The sequence below is a fragment of the Rhincodon typus genome, chromosome 37, assembly GCF_021869965.1.
Source record: "Rhincodon typus isolate 14 chromosome 37, sRhiTyp1.1, whole genome shotgun sequence".
NCBI classification, from domain to species: Eukaryota; Metazoa; Chordata; class Chondrichthyes; order Orectolobiformes; family Rhincodontidae; genus Rhincodon; species Rhincodon typus.
In genome coordinates this window covers 8,637,666-8,655,613 of record NC_063368.1, presented here as the reverse complement: position 1 = coordinate 8,655,613, position 17,948 = coordinate 8,637,666, and positions in this window count along the sequence as shown.

The following is a 17,948-nucleotide window of genomic DNA, read 5'->3' as shown; positions in this document are numbered from 1 at the left end:
AACATCATCTTGGTGGGTATTGCTTATGGTATTCCTCAGTATTAACCCTTTCAGACCCATGCACAGCAGAACAAAGCATAAAGAAAAGGCATTGGAACTGGGATCCTCAGAAAGCAAAGCTTAGAGTCTCGAACCCGAAATTGGAATGGGTCCGGTAAATAGGGAGCATGGGATTTCCCACACTGTTTGCATTCCCACTCTGCCTGAAACCATATCGCTGACAAGGAAGGTCCACCACCAGAAAAGGACTTCAACAAACACCAAAATATACAGTTGGGAAGACGCTTGTTTTGTCCAGTGATTGTTGGGATTGCAAAAACTCCAGTGGAAGTGAAGTGGATTGTAAAGAGAATTGGGTGCAGAGTGGGGAGTTCAAGCTGGTCATTATCACATTAGTAGTTGAGGGACTGACCCTTGCTAGCACAGGGGCTGAGCATCGCTGGAAACAAGGTGCACTTGGTCAAAGCTTTCTTTTGCAAGAACACCAATGTGTTTCGTACTGCACATTTTACAGAAGTGAGTGCTGAATGGTTGACTCGTGGACTGTAGTGGTGGAAATGTGCAACCAAATACCATCGAGTATGTGAGGTGAATGGCACATCGAAAGGGAAAGTTGGATAAGTAAAAGTCAAATAACCCATGATCTCATAGGCCCATTAGAAAGAGACAAAAGTTGATGGGTTTTTTTTTGTTCATTCACAGGAGGAGGGTGTGACTGGCCAGGCAGCATTTATTGCCCATCCCTAATTGCCCAGAGGGCAGTTAAGAGTCAACCACATTGCTGTGGTTTGGAGTCACATGTAGGCCAGACCAGGTAAGGATGGCAGTTTCCTTCCCTAAAAAGGACATTATTGAATCAAATGGGTTTTTCCTGACAGTTGGCAATGGATTCATGGTCATTGTTAGACTCTTAATCCCAGATATTTATAGAATTCAAATTCCACTGTCTGCTGTGAGTGGGATTTGAACCTGGGTCCCCAGAATGTTATCTGGGTCACTAGATTAACAGACCATCAATAATACCACTAGGCTATCACCTCCCCCTGTCTAAACTTTAGGTTCACCATGCCTCAGGGGAGGGTTAAGAATGGTAACTTCAATGTGGTCCAGGAATTAAACTGGTGATCACTATGCATCACAAACCAGGAAACTGAGCTATCCAACATGGCCAATATGTGACACAAATAACTGCACAGCGGCTGGTATCCCGTTACTAAGATACCCTTTATTTACATGTACACAGTGCATGACCAGACAGCTCAGGGCCAGTCTCTAGTATGAGGAGACACTCTGAATCTCCTGCTTCTATCTGTCAGCCAGGGCTCCCTGGTAATCAGTATGATCCACCTGGTTCCTATCACTACATGACAAAGACCGGGCTGGAAGGAAATGCTGAAAGAGCAAATCACGGAAGACAGCAATGTGGAACGTAAACTTCGATCGGACTGAATGGCCTGTTCCCATGCTGCAGATTCTGTGAAACTCTGCTCAGAAGGTTGAGTGTAATTTTAAAATGAAACTGGGTCATTAAGTATGTTCAAAAGGCTGAGGTAGGCAGCATCAGAAGCAGGCACAATGAAATTCCCTAAACCAAGCTGTTCATGCCAAGATAAAGCATTTCAGGCATTCCAACTGTGTCTCGACCTGCTGTCTCCCGACAGAGCTGCTCACTGGAGTATAGCCCAGCTCCGTTGAGACAAGTTATTCAGTAACACTAATGACCCTGCAGCTCAAGAGCAGTTACCTCCCTCCACTACGCCTGGCAAACTCTGATCATCAGGATTGTCATAGTCCAAGTGATGTCTGCATAGGATCTTTATAGTACAGAAGGAAACCATTCAGTCCATCGTATTCATGTCAGCACTTAGAAAGCGCCTCAACGTTTTTAGTTCCACTCCCCTTTTTCTTTCCCCAGTGCAAATTCTCCAGTTTCAATACGTATCCCCTCTCACAGCTACTACAAAATTCACAAATAGAATAGAATCCCAGTGTGGAAGCAGGCCATTCTGCCCATCGAGTCCACACCAACTCTCTAAAGAGCATCCCACCCAGATCCCCTCCAAGCCCTATAACCCTGCATTTCCCACGGCCAATCCATGCTACCCTGCACATCTTTGGACTGTGGGAGCACCTGGAGGAAACCCACGCAGACACAGGGAGAATGTGCAAACTCCACACAGACAGTCGCCTGAGGGTGGAATTGAACCCGGGTCCCTGGCACTGTGCTAACCACTGAGTCAAAGTGCCACCCCAAAAGGAGGAGGTGTCTTTCTGCTGTAAAAGAAAATACCTAAAGCCTGAATCAAACCAGTACATTTACCCTCACCAGTTGTGGCTTTTAACCTGCAGAGAAGGAGCAGCAAATCAAGAGGATCACCTTAGTGAACCCTATAGGCAGGGAGTACTGAACTGCCTTCCCAGTCTTTTCCTCCATCCGTAACACCAACATTTATTTGTTGTCTGTGTGTAGGGTGAGTTTTCTGAGGGGCTTAGAGTTTTCACTGGTGGAATTATAGGCCAACGCTTTATAATTGTACACCTGCAGCTAAAAATCCATTTAATTGTAACAAATAGTCATTCTTATTTAGTCCAGAAATCTATTCCATGCTTTCTGCCTAAAAAGACAGGTAATTTGGGGGGTTTTGCATCCTTTCATAAGATTTTTAACTTTGGTCACAACAGTGGCAAGGCTTGATTTCCTGTGCGTTACACCAGTGACAGTGTTCCATGCAGTGAGATTTAGAATTCCCCAGAGCTTCCTTTTTAACTAGGGTATTTTATTTGAGTCACAGAGTCGCGCAGCACAGAAACAGACCCTTCCGTCTGTCTCATCCATCTTGACCATGTTTCCCCAAATTAAATAGTCCCATTTGCTTGTGTTTGGTCCATATCCGACTAAACACTTCCTAGTCATCCACCAGTCCTAATGCCTTTTTAAACGTCGTAATTGTACCTGCCTCCTCCACTTCCTCTGGCAGCTCGTTCCATACACGCACCACCCTCTGCATGAAAAAGTTGCGCCTCAGGTCCCTTTTAAATCTTTCCTCTCTCACCTTAAATCCAAGTCCTCTGATTTTGGACGGCCCTACCCTTGAAAAAACACCTCGGCTGTTCACCCTATCCACGCCCCACACGATTTTATAAGCCTCTACTAGGTCACTCCTCAGCCTCCGATGCTCCAGGTAAAAAAAGTCCCTCTCCTTATAACTCAAGCCCTCTTTGTCCCTTGTAAATTTTTTCTGCACCCTTTTCTAGTTTAACAACATCCTTCTTGTAGCAGAGCAACCAGATTGTATGCAGTGTTCTAAGAGTGTAATTTGTATCAACATATAAAGGGGTGAGGAGCACACTTAAAGCTTTAGAAAGAAACACTTGTATTCATAAAACGTCTTTCACTGCCTCAGGACAGCCAGCGCACCTCAGGGCGAATGCATACTTCAGAAGTGGAGTCAATGTCCTGTTACAGAAAATCATGTTCAGGGAGACAGGAATGCTGCTCACGCCCTCACTAATGTGTTTGTTCCAACATGTTTAATTAGCCACACTGAGATCCCCTGACAGCCCGATCATCTTCGAAGAGCAAGGCAATCAAAGGTTGCAGGCAGAAGGGGAAAAACATGTGCATTTGTATAGCGCCTTGCTTGACCACTATCTTCCAGGGTTGAACCCTTGACACCCCAGCCCACCCCAGCCTTTCTCATGTGCACCAGCAGCACCTTCACATCAATTTCCACATTCGTTGTCGAGTCATCAGGGTCTGAAGCAGACAGAAATGCCCTTCAGCCCATCGGGTCGATAAACAACCACCTATTTTAACCCCACGTCCACGGCTCCCTCCTCTTCCTCAGCTCTGCCATCCCTTCTGTCTCCAAGCTGTCGGCCTCCTCAAAGCGAAGCCCATATTAGATCACAGTAAATACTTCCTCCAGTTGGGAAGACTGAAGTCACTGTTTTCAGTTGCCAACATGGACTCCGCTCTCTAAACTTAATGACTCCCCTCCCCTGTCCCCGAATATTATCTGAGGCCCAGAGCTATACCTGATCACGAGACGTGGTTCAAATCATGTGACCGTGCCAAGGTTAATTCTGTCCTGCTTGCTGTCCATGCCCCCACTAGTATAGCAACCCTACAGTCTGGAAGCAGGCTGTTCAGCCCACCGAGTCCACATCAACCCTCTAAAGAGCAGCCCACCCAGATCCCATAGCCCCGCATTTCCCATGGATAACCCACCTAATCTACACATCTTTGGACTGTGGGAGGAAACCCACGCAGACACGGGGAGAATGTGCAAGCTCCACACAGACAGTTGCCTGAGGGTGGAATCGAACCCGGGTCCCTGGCGCTGTAAGGCAGCAGTGCTAACCACTGAGCCGCCGTGCCACCCCATGTTTATTAATTTTTAAATTCTCAACACAGTCCTTGATAACTACTGTCCCCTTCCCCATGTTTTACCCTCAATAACAACCCGCATCCTAATTTAATGATAGCCCTCCCACCCAGGCCTCCTGAATTGTGTTTGTTCCTGATCAAATCAATGGCCAATTATCTATCACCATGCCAGTCTTGGTGGGTCATCCCTTCAGTCAAATGGACTCTAAGCTCTGAAATTCCCTATCACCTCGCTTTCCTCCTTACAGGCAGAAATATAAAAAAATACAGGCAGGTGTAGGCCATTCAGCCCGCTCCACCATTCAATATGATCATCCAGCTCGGTCTCCTGTTCTTGCTTTCACACTACACCCTTTGGTCAATTTAGCCCTAAGAACTATATCAACACTCTGTCTTGAAAGCATTCAGTTTTTTGGTCTCAACTGTTTTGTGTGGCAGAGAACTCAACAGGTTCACCAGTCTCTGGGTAAAGACATTTCTCCTCATCTCAATCCAAAATGGCCTACCGCCTATCGTTAGACTGTAATCCCCTGGTCCTGGACTCCCGGTCATCAAGAACATATTTCCTGTATTTTAGCCTGTTTAAGCTAAATGTTATAACTGAAGATTTGTTCACCTGACGATGCCTCACGATGTGGCTTCGAGTCAAAGGTGCCTGGAAGTTGCTGGAAAAGCTCAGCAGGTCTGGCGGCATCTGTGAAGAAAAAAATCAGAGTTAACGTTTCGGGTCCAGTGAAGTTCTGAGGAAGGGTCACCGGACCCGAACCGTTAACTCTGATTTTTTTCTTCACAGATGCTGCCAGTCCTGCTGAGCTTTTCCAGCAACTTCTGTCTTTGTTCCGGATTTACAGCATCCGCAATTCTATCGTTTTTATTTCGATGTTCCAAAGATGCTGTTTCACAAAGTTGTCGTTGTAGGGAGCAGTACGGGAGTCAGAAATAGGATAAAACCTCTACAGATAGCTTCGGCAGACCGGGGCTCCAGGTCGCGTGGAGTTTTCCATGTTTGTTGATCTTTTGCATTATTCCATTTAACAGGCCTGTTTACCAGGTGGTATTGTCGACGCAAAGCAGTAATCATTTCGGGAGATGTGCCAGGTGTCAACGTGCAAGCTGTCTTGGCCGTCTGTCTCCAGGGCCAGAGTCCTGCTAGATGTATCTGGCCACCAGGCAGATAAATCCACCGGTGCAGGGATTCTCCAGTCACCCACACAGCCTTTGTGTAGGAGGCCCGGGCAGATACCATTAATGGTTACCCCTGTGGCTGTGGAGTAAATAGTGTGAACTGTTCTGGTCCCCCAACACCAAAGGCACATTGAGACCACTCAGAACGTGTAAAGACAAGGATCTGACCCGAACAGAGAGGTTACATCCGTAACAGAAAGAACTGAACATTCTGGAGCTATTTTGTCAAGTGAGGGAAACCTTTCAGATTATTGAAAGGTTTGATAAGGTAGGCATGCAGCCAGTGCTTCTTCATGTGTAGGAGATCGGTACCGGGAGGGGTGGGGCGGTGTTAAAATATTGCTTAATCAGCAATAAATTCAAGCAGGAATTTAGAAGGAAGTACTTCACCCAAACAGTGGGGAAAACGCGGAGCTTACAGCCTCTGGGAGCATCTGTCCCTCTTCTCAATGCACTGGATGCAACATTCACTTATGGCAACATACCCCAGCTCCGAAACAGCAGGCAAGCCCTAGGTGGACAGAGGAGGTGCTTCAGCGATACCCACAAGGCCTCACTGGCAAAGTGCGGCATTCCCACAGACAGCTGGGAATCACTGGCCCAAAACCGCCTAAAAGTGGAGGAGGAGCATCCGGGAAGGCATCGAGCCCCTCGAGACATGCCGTCGGGGAAAAAAAAAGCAGGAGCCAGGTGAAAACGACGTGCTGCCACACCCAACCCTTCCTTCCCACGACCACCAACTGTCCCAAGTGTACCAGAGCCTGCAGTAGGCCGCATCGGTCTGTTCAGCCACCTACAGGCACACCCTGAGAGTGGAAGGGAGTCATCCTTGTCTGTGAGGGACCGTCGATAATGATGACTCCAGTGGTTTGAGGTTACCTTCTGTACGATTAGCGGGCCAGGAGACTCTCCCATTGTTGCTGTCAGGCGCATTGGAACGGTGTATCAGCTGGTTTGGTTACATGACAAATCACCTTCCATGGACAATCAGCCTTGGAGTGTGACTGGAACCTAGAAGTAAAAATGCCACCACTGTGCCCCAAGACTACACGGAGTGACTGAGGCAAAATAGATGCTTCAGAGGGGGAGCTGGGTAGGTACAGGGATGGAGAAAGGAAGAAAGGGGTGTGTTGACATGGTCTCACAATGGATCTTCCAGGGGGCTGGATAACAACAACGCCACTGTCTGAGGAGATGAAAACGCTGCGTGGTGAGTCACTGGGAGACACCACTTTACAGCTGTCCACCAGGTACTCGGACAACACAAACCCCGTGATGTCTAATTATTTCGCCAGACAGTCTGGGATGAATCAGAATTGGATGAAATTTGAATCCGGTGAAGCGAACTCAAAGTGATGACGCTCCAAAACCTTGACTTAACTTCTGTGCCTGGCAAAGGTGACAAGGCTTTCCTGGAACTGAACTACACATCGCCACTGGATTAATTAGCTTTGTGAGTGTGACGATCAGCTGGCTTTTTCAAAAACCTTTTCATAGAATGTGAATAACACAGGCTAAACCACTATTTATTGCCCATCCCTAATTATCCAGACGGTTGTTAAGTAGGTCTGGACTCACATGTAGGCCAGGCCAGGTAGGGATACTAGTGAACTAGATGGGTTTTTTTCAAATTCCCTAACAATTGTCAATGGTTTCAAAGAATTATAGAATCCCTACAGGGTGAAAGCAGGCCATTCGTCCCATCAAGTCCACACTGACCTTCTGAACAGCATCCTGACCAGACCCCCTCCTCTACCCTAACCCTGTAACTCTGCAATTTCCCATGGCTAACACACCTAGCCTACACACGCCTGGACACTACAGGCAATTTCCCATGGCCAATCCACCCTAACCTGCACATCTTTGGACTGTGGGAGGAAACCAGAGCACCCAGAGGAAACCCACACAGACATGGGGAGAATGTGCAAACTCCATACAGACAGCTGCCCAAGGGTGGAATTGAACCCAGCACCCTGGGACTGTGTGAGGCAGCAGTACTAACCACTGAACCACCATGCCACCCTATGATCATGGTCATCATTAGACTCTTACATTCAGTTTTGTTTTTAATCGAGCTCAAATTCCACTAACTGTCATGATAGGAATCAAACTTGGGCCTTCAGAACATTATCTGGGTCTGTGGATTAACAGTCCAGCAATAATACCACTAGGCCATTACCACGTCCTGGAATTAGCCCTGAACTGAGTGGCAGAGGACAGGTGCAAGTCAATGATATTGTTGTGGGTCTGGAGTCACTTAGGGGAGGTGATGTCGGACAGATATCATCACCAGGCTATTAATCCAGTTGTGTGCACTGGGGTTCGCAATCCCACCGTGGCAGACAAGAAAGTCCGAATTCAATAAAAATCTGGAAGTAACCATCTAATGAAACCATTGTCAATTGTCAGAAAATCCCACCTGGTTCACTAATGCCCTTTAGGAAAGGAAATCTGGTCTGGCCTACATGTGACTACAGACCCACTGCAATGTAGTTGAATTTTAACTAATACATAGCCAGTGAGGCCCACACCCTATGAATGAACAAAAAACCCGGCTCTGAGGAAGAGTCACCAGACCCAAAACGTTAACTCTGATTTTTTTCTTCACAGATGCTGCCAGACCTGCTGAGCTTTTCCAGCAACTTCTGTGATATGGTTCTTAACTGCCCTCTAGGCAAATAGGGTTGGGCAATAAATGCTGGCCGAGCCAGGGAAACACCTACAAACTGCAAAATGATGAAGAAAAGCAATTCAAGTCAGTATCTGATTCTTCAACTTAAATTGGCTGTAGCATCATGTGTGCTGATTGCTGCCTACTTTTGAACAATTTCACTCTGTGAGCTGCCTTCTGGGATTTCCCTGCTGTTATAGTGTGGCAATTCTCGATGACCTTGTGGGATTGAGGATGTCAGACATCTTGTAATTTACTTAAACCCACTATTATTCCTATTCCTGAGAAATGCTCTTGCACTCTTTGGTAGATCAAAATCATCTATCTGCTTCCTATCATCTGTCTGTGTCCTCTTTCCTGCCATTTTAAACATACTGCCATTAATGTTCAGCTATCCAATCTCAAATAAAAGCAAGATACTTCAAAAGTTGGAAGATTGATATAAAAACAGAGAACGCTGGAGAAGCTCAGCAGGTCTGTGGAGATAGAGACAGAGTTAACATTTTGAGTCATGGACTCAAAATGCTAACTTTGTTTCTTTCTCTGCAGATACTGCCAAACCTGCTGAGTTTTTCCAGCATTTACTGAATTCATATTGAAACATCAGTCTGTGTGTCGGCGAAGGGGGAGGTGAAGGCCTAGTGGTATTATTGCTGGAACATTAATCTGGATAAGGGATGCATGGTGGCTCAGTGGTTAGCACTGCTGCTTCACAGCACCAGGGATCTGGGTTCAATTCCACCCTCAGGTGACTGTCTGTGTGGAGCTTGTATGTTCTCCCTGTGTCTGTGTGGATTTCCTCCCACAGTCCAAAGATGTGCAGGTTAGTGTAGATTGGCCATGCTAAATTGCCCATAGCATTCAGGGATGTGTAGATTAGGTGGGTTATAGGGGGATGGGTCTGGGTGGGATGCTCTGAGGGTCAGTGTGGACTTGTTGGACTGAAGGGCCTGTTTCCACACTGTAGGGATTCAATGATCCCAGTGTAGAGATTGGGACTGGGTTGACCTCATTAACTACAAGGTTCTTGATTGGGGTGGTTAACCTGGGCCAATCAGGAATGCCTTGGTTGACCAATTATAATTGGGAGATTAGAATCTCCTCAGTTGGGATTGACTCTGAGTTGGCTGGCCACAGCCAGTGTACTGTTCATGAGTAAATAAAGCATGACCTGGTGATGGAATACTGGCCTTTGTGCAGTTATTTCACCCAGGTAACGTTCTGGAGACCTGGGTTCAAATCCGACCATGGCAGATGGTGGAATTTGAATTCAAATTTTTTTTTGAAAATCCTGGAATTAAGAATCTAAGCCAAGAGCCATTCTCAGGAAAACCCATCAGGTTCACTAATGTCCTTTAGGGGAGGAAACTGCCATCCTTACCTGGTCTGGCCTACATGTGACTCCAGTCCCACAGCGACGAGGTTGACTCTTAACTGCCCTCTGGCCAATTAGAGATGGGCAATAAATGCTGCCTAGCCAGCGACGCCCTCATCCTGTGAATGAACATAGAACAGAATAGACTGAATTTTTAAAAATCCCAAGTATAATTAAGGACTGGGTCTTTCCAGAGCAGAGACTGTTTGGTGAATTGTTATACTGGCGTAGTGAGGGGGTACTCGAAAGGAGAGGAGGAAAGGAGGGGAGAGGAGATGAGGTGGGAGAAGAAGGGAGAAGGTAAGGAAAAAGATTAGAGCAGAGAAGTGGAGGAAAGGAGAGGAGGGGGGAATTAGAGAAGGAAAAGACAGGAGAGCAGAGGAAGGGTAAGGGTGGGATCAAGAGAAGGGAGAAGTGGAGAAAGGAGGAGATGACGGAGGAGGAAAGGTAAAAGAAAGGGATGGAAGGAGAGGAGAGAAGATAGGATAGAAGGAGAGGAGATAGAAGGGGGGGAAAGAGAGGAGGAGATGAAAGAGGAAGAGGGGAGAGACAAGGGAAGAAGGAAGAAATAAGAGGGCGCTGAGTTAGAGAAGGGGAGGAGAGGGGAGGAAAGTGGGGAAGAGAGGAGATGAGGGGAGGAGGGAAAGGGTGGCATGAAGAGGAAGGGATTAAGGGCGACAGGAGGAAAGAGAGAGAAATGGGGAAGACGTGAAAGAGGGAAGAAGAATGATTGAAGTTAGAAGGTAGAGTCACTAAAATCTTACCAGAACATAGGGCTACTCACTTGTTAGAGAGAGAGAGAAAATGACTGGTGGTGGTTTAACCTAAGGGTCACCACACCTTAGGTAAGAGGAGAGGTTGAGAAGAAGAGTCATAACTATTAAAGGAAATAAAAAAAATCTGATGCTACAATAAATAGTTACCTGATGAAAGAGGTGATAAGAAGGCCAAGTCAGGTACTTCCTTTGCATAAGCTGACATTCATGACTAACTCCCAGACTACTCCCTGGCAGCTGTTGCTATTTATAATGATTGACAGGATATGCGTTAGCCTAACGCTGAGTCATGCAACATTACAGATGTAGCAACTCATGAGCTATGAAAAGGCCCCAGTGTAGCATTAACCCTCCTTTTAACAGGAGAATGCCAAATTGTTTCAACTTATGCTCTAGTTGGTTGTTTGGTCCACCATTCATCATAGAATCCTTACAGTGTGGAAGCAGGCTGTTTGGCCCATCCAGTCCACAGAAACCCTCTGAAGAGCATCCTGCCCAGTGCCACACCCATCCCCATAAACCTGTATTTCCCATAAACCTGCACACCTTTGGACACTGGGAGGAAACTCACGCAGACACAGGGAGAATGTGCAAACTCTACACAGATGGTCACCTGAAGGTGGAATTGAACCCAGGTCCCTAGCACTGTGAGGCAGCAGTGCTAACCACTGAGCCACCATGCCACCAATTTGAGTCATGTCTAATTTGCACCTTAACTCCATCTACCCACCTTATTTCCACAACCTTCGGTGCCTCGACCAAGCTGAGTCTCAGTTAACACCCCCACCCCAGCATCGACACTGAGTTGAAGATTTCTGTAGCCCTTTGTGTGAGGAAGTGTTCTCAATTCATTTTAAGATTATGCCCCTCTGCTACAGGATCTCACCCTCTGTATTTACCCAGCGTTCAATCATTTTAAAGGCCTCAAACCATTTATCCGTCTTTTTTTTATGCCAAACAGGCCAGTTTATTTCACCTGTCCCTTTAATCCTTTATACCCTCATATCTTCTGGTGAAGCCATGCTGCCAAATTCCAGGGTGCAGGGGGTGAAAGGTCAGTGACAAGCATCTATTGGACAGGTTTGGGAGAGTTTACCTGGACAAAGAGAAGGCCAAATGGAGATCTTGAAAGAAACTTTCAAAATCTTGTCAAGTACGATCTGCCTGTGAAACACAGAAGACACCAATTTTCACTGCACCTTGATATGTGCACGGTGGCTCAGTGGTTAGTACTGCTGCCTTACGTCGCCAGGGACCCAGGTTCGATCCTGCCCTCAGGCGACTGTCTGTGTGGAGTTTGCATATTCTTGCTGTGTTTGTGTGGGTTTCCTCTGGCTGCTCCAGTTTCCTCCCACAGTCCAAAGATGTGCAGGTTAGGGTGGAATTGGCCATGCTAAATTGACCCATAGTGTTCAGGGATGTGTAGATTAGGTGGGTTACAGGGGGACTGGGTCTGGGTGGGATGCACTGAGGGTTGGTATGGACTTGTTGGGCCAAAGGGCCTGTTTCCACACTGTAGGGATTCTGTGATCTATAAGTAATAAATCAAATCAGAGTACACGAATCAGGCTGTCATGTTTGAGCTTTATAAGACTTTGGTTAGGCCACACTTTGAGTATTGAATTCAGTTCTGGGCACCACATTACACAGAAGGATTGTGGAGAGGATGCAGAAGAGGTTTACCTGGATGAGAAGGTTTGAGCTACAAGGAGAGGCTAGAAAAACTCAAGCTGTTTTTGCTGGAACAGCAGTGGCTGAGGGGAGACTTGATAGAAGTCAACAAGATTATGAGATAGGGCTGACAGTCAGAATCTTTTTCCTAGGTTTGAAATGCCTAATACTGGGTCGTATGCATTTAAGGTGAGAGGGGGAAAATTCAGTGGAGATGTGAGGAGCAATTTTTTTACACAGAGAGTGGTAGGAGTCTGGAATGCGCTGCCAGGGGTGGTAGTGGAGGCAGAAATGATAGGGGCATTTAAGGGACTTCTAGATAAGCACATGAATATGTAAGTAATAGAGGGATATGGATCAAGGCCAGTCAAAAGGGATTCGTTTAATTTGGCATCATGTTGCGTACAACATTGTGGGCCGAAGGGCCTGTTCCTGTGCTCTTCTATGTTCTCTATCAAATCAAATCATAAGTCACAAGGGGACTGGACAGCAAAGATAGGGAGCAACTCGAAAGAGAATTGAGAACCAGAGGGTACAGACACAAAATGATTTACAAAATGCGAGGTGAAGAAAATATTTTCTCACACAGCGAGTGGTTAGGGTTTGGAATGCACAGCCTTGAAATGTGGTTCAAAAGGGTATTAAATGATTTAAACAATGTGCAGGGTTCCAGGGTAAAGGCAAGATTTTAGGGCTGAACACTTGGTCAATACACTCAGTGGAGACACTGCAGGCTCTGAATGACCTTCCCCTACACTGTAATAATTCTGTAATTCTGTGGGATGAACATCTCTGTGTCTGGAGATATCTCCAGAATATGGCTATGGACGGAGTGCAATGAAGGTTTACCAGACAGACTCCGGGGATAGCACACTGATGTTTGAGGAGAGACTGGACTAGATTCACCGGAGTTTAGAAGAATGAGTGGTGGATCTCACAGAAACCTATAAAATTATAACAGGATTAGACACGGTAAACACGGGAAGGACAATCCCGATGATCAGGGAGTCCACAACCAGGGGTCATGGATTAAGGATACAAGACAAGCCTTTTAGGACTGAAATGAGGAGAAATTTCTTCACTTAGACAGTGGAGAGTATAGTGATTGCAATGAGGTCAGCCAAGTGGACCTCATATAATATGAGTTCCCTGATTGGGGCTGTTAACCCTGGTCCAATCAGGGAGCCCTGGCTGATAGATATAAACAGGAGTGTCAGAGGTTCTCCTCGTTCTGAGAGCTGGCTCTGAGGGAGCTGGATCAGTGTCAAGTACATTGCTCGTGTAAATAAAGGGTGACTTGGTGATGGGATACCGACCTCTTGTGGAGTTATTTCAGAGTGCCAGTGGAATTCTCTGCCATGGAAAGCAGTTGAGGCCAAAATATCGAATGTTTTCAGGAAGGTGATAAACATACTTCTTAGGGCTAAAGGGGTCAACGGGTATGGGAGAAAGCAGGAAGAGGGGACTGAGTTGGATGATCAGCCGTGATCATATTGTGGAGCAGGCTTGAAGGGCTGAATGGCTTACTCCTACTTCTATATTCTGTTTCTAATATGAGTTTACAGCATCAGCTGATGACTCTCTGCCACTTTATTGTCCATAATTTCCGCAATCTCTCCCAGCCCCCGCACATGGGCAGGAGTCCCTGATCTCTCTGTGGTCTCATGCCAGGTCCTGAGCAAGGGGGTTACTTTCCCAACTATCCCTAAACAGTAGTAACGCCAGAATCATTTTGATCTTTTGTGTAATGTTGGTGGGAGGATAAAGTACGTCTCACAGAACCCTTATATTCCATCATGAGATCATGAGGATGGAAATTGAGTTAACGCACTTCCTGGCTTGCATGAGTCATGTGATCTCTGTCATGGCAGGCACATGTGGTAACGTACATACCTCTGAGCCAGGAGGCCTGGGCTCAAGTCACACCTGCTGCAGAAGTGTGTCATAATCTCTTTATACGAGTTCACTAAAAATATCCAAAAGTATTTCAATCCAGACTCAGTCAAAGTTGACCCATGATCTCAGTGTGGCTGACAAAGAGAATTGTTTTATTTTGCCCATCGCTAACTGAGCTTGAGAAGGTGGTGGTGAGGTACTTTCTTGAACTGATTGATGTCACAGGAAAGGGCAGGGAAGTGGATGTGAGGGATGTTGGGATCAGCCTATTAATGGCAGCGCAGACTCTATAGGCTGAACAGCCTACTCTTGTTCCTAATGGCCTTATGTGCTCAAAGTAGATCACAATGCTGTCTGCAAGGAGGTTCCTGGATTTTAACACTGAAGGAATGGCTATATAATTCCAAGCCATTGCAGTGACTTTGAAAGAGTGTGGTGAGCTATTTTATATTCACTTAAGAGAGCCTCAGTTTCCATCTGATCTGAATGACAGCACTTGCGACAGTGCAGCACTCCTCTGCTGGATCAGTCTTAATTTCTGTACCCAGATCTCTGAACAACAGGGGATGCAAGCTCCCAACTCTCTGGACCAGAAGGCAGGATTGCAACCCCCTGAACCACGGCTGATATATTCCAAACCACCGTCTGAACTGTCCTCATGATAGCTAATTGAGCAATGAGGTCAAATGGGGCCCCTTGGGCTGTTTGACTAGCCCCTGCATAGCTGCATGTCGACTGAGGAGCAAATTCCAGGGTCATCCTGAGCTGGTAGCTGAATAACACATTAATGACATGGGTTCATGATTAGTGAGTTCATGATTTATATGTTTTAACGATAGAGTCACACAGGACGGATACAGACCTTTCAGTCCAACTCATCCGCGCTGACCCGAAATCCCAAATTCATCTAGTCCCATTTGCCAGCATTTGGCCCATATCCCTCTAAACCCTTCCTATTCATGTACCCATCCAGGTGTCTTTTAAATGTTATAATTGTACCAGCCTCCGCCACTTCCTCTGGCAGTTCATTCCATACACGCACCACCCTCTGCGTGAAAACATTACCCTCAACTCCTTTTTAAATCTTTCCGCTCTCACTTTAAACCTATGCCCTCTAGTTTTGGAGTCCCCCACCCTAGGCTATTCACCCTATCCATGCCCCTCATGATATCAGTTATAAGTTCTGTAAGTTATAGATTTGCAAATAGAATTTTAAAATGCCAAAGAAGAGGCAAAGCAAAGTGGGTTTGGGAAATTTCCTGGGGATGCTCAACATTCAAGGGATAGACTGCCTTTACTTTAAGAAACTGGAGTTGGAAGTGAAAAAAAAGATAAGCAATGAGTAACTCCTTTCTAAATCATGGTAGAGACGTTGGCTAATTCTTACATGTTTCCAACTTGCAGACCTCATTAACTGCCTACCCTGCCCCTAAAGTATCTGTCACCATTGATTATGGCTCCATCTTAATGTGGGCCTTTACTAGAACAACTCTTCCCTCTGTGGATATCCCGAACTCACCAGCATCCCTTGCTGCTGATAAAGCTCGTGGAAGAGACTGGCAAATGAAATCGCTACAGAGAGAGAGAGACAGAGTTCTGGAAGTCTAAGGGCCACTTTGAGAAACTGAGGAGGATCAAAGTGAATTCCTGAGAGCTGTGGTGCACTTTGGCTTGATTCTAGCAGAAATGAAAGAACCCGCAAGGTACTGAAGCTTCGAGGGGAACTTCTGGATGGAATTTATACAGATTGGTAAGTGGCCTGTTAAGTGTTTTGGCTTTGAACTGTGAGGATGTAAGAAACCAGGATGATTGAGCTAATATCGTATAACAGTTAAATTTGTTTCTGCTGCTAAAAGGGCTATGATTTACTGATGGAATGTCATGTTGTAATTGGCTTATTGTGTTGCTAAAGCTTGAAAATGAAATATAATTAGATAAAACTATCAGCATCTTCATGTTTAAAAAATGTAAGCTGATCTTAGAATCAATGCTCATTCTCATCAACCAGAATGTAACTCACTCCTTCTTATTAAAACTCTTTGGATTTTTATCTATTGACGACTGGTTATTCTAAGAAGAATAAAGAGAGTATCCAATAACTTGGCATAGTTGGCAGGATTTGCAAAGACTACAGAGACCCCAAGAACATTCTGTACACCCATTGGTGCCCTGAGATAAGGACTCCCCTCTTAATAAAAGTCCACTTGTATAAAGGACTTTTAAGGACAGTCCAAAGTGATTCTATTAAAAGAACCTTTTGCCAATAGGAAATGCAAGCCCATAGCAAAAACAACCAAAACTGGATCGATAGTCATACAGTTAGCTCAGCCGCTGAATGGTCTTTTGAAAGGAGAGAGGGAATCCAAGGAAGCTGTTACACTCAGCACAGAGCAGCGTTCTGCCTTCCAAACATTCAAAACTGCTCTGTGCTCAGCCCCAGCTTTGGGCATCCCCAATAACAGGAGGCCATTTACCTTTCCATGTACACGAGAAGGACAGGTCATGTGAAAGCTATCCTCACACAGGAGCATGGTGACAGGCAGCGACCCATTGGACACTATTCCCCTCGGCTAGATACAGTGGCTGTAGGATGGGACAGCTGCCTGGGAGCCATGGAAGCTATACGTAGGGCTGTGATGGTCACGGCCCCCGTTGTATTTGATCAGAAGTCGATTATTAAGTGCCCCCACACAGTTCACGCCATATTGCCCAAGAGTTGAGTCTCCTAGGTGACAGTGACCCAGTGGGCAATGATGGACTACCGTCTTGAATGCCCCCAACCTCCATCTCGTCCGCTCTAGCCCAGTCAATCCCGCTACTCCTCTCCGGATTTCGGAGGACCAAAAGTGGGGGGGGAAGGAGGGGTACCGACCAATGAGGTTGAAGAGAACCTGATTGTGTAGAAATTCTTTCATAGAATCCCTACAGTGTGGAAACAGGTCCTTCGGCCCAACAAGTCCACACCGACCCTCAGAGCATCCCACCCAGACCCATCTCCCTATAACCCACCTAATCTACACAACCCTGAACACTATGGGCAATTTCCCATGGCCAAGCTACCCTAACCTGCACATCTTTGGGCTGTGGGAGGAAACCAGAGCACCCGGAAGAAACCCACGCAGACACGGGGAGAATGTGCAAACTCCACACAGACAGTCGCCCGAAGGTGGAATTGAACGCGATTCCTGGCGCTGTGAAGTAGCAGTGCTAACCACTGAGCCACCGTGCAATACTATTCTGCAGCTGTTAGATGAGACAGCTCGGGCAGCAGAGGAGCCTTTGCAGAATCCGAACCTAGTCCCTTTCGTTTGCTGAAGAATGGCTAATGGAAAGCAGGCTGGGCCAACTTACACAAAGTGATAGAGCAAGGCAGCTTGTCAGTGGGCACATCAGCACAACAGGCAGAACTACCAGCATTCACAGAAAAACTGTGCGTTTGGAGTAGCCTGTGATTTCAAACCCTTGTGGCCAACAAGGGGATTCCTTACAGCACTCAGATCACCTATCCAAAACGGGAATGAAATACCAGACCTCCTCAATGCCATACCGTTGCCATAGGAAGTTTTGGTTTTGAAATGTAAAACTCACACCCCGACAGAACATCGTGGAAGCGCAAGGCGATGCCCTAGCCAAACAAGCAGTGGATCAACAAAACCCAAAATATAAACCCTCACAAACAAGTTACAGGACCTAAAGTCAACACTCTCGAGAAGACAAGCAGACACGGATTGAAGCAGGAATTGAGTTATGCAAGGATGGTGTCTGGAGGCAAAGGGGTACTGATAAACCCTTATTCTCTGCAACCAGAATGTAACTGTCACTGCTTCTTAATAAAAATCCTCAGATTTTTACCTATTGATGACTGGTTATTCTAAGAAGAAAGAGAGTATCCAACAACTTGGAAAACAGTGTGATTTGAGCTAATATCGTACAAAATTTAAATTTGTTTCTGCTGTTAATAGGGTAATGTGACAAACAGAGTGT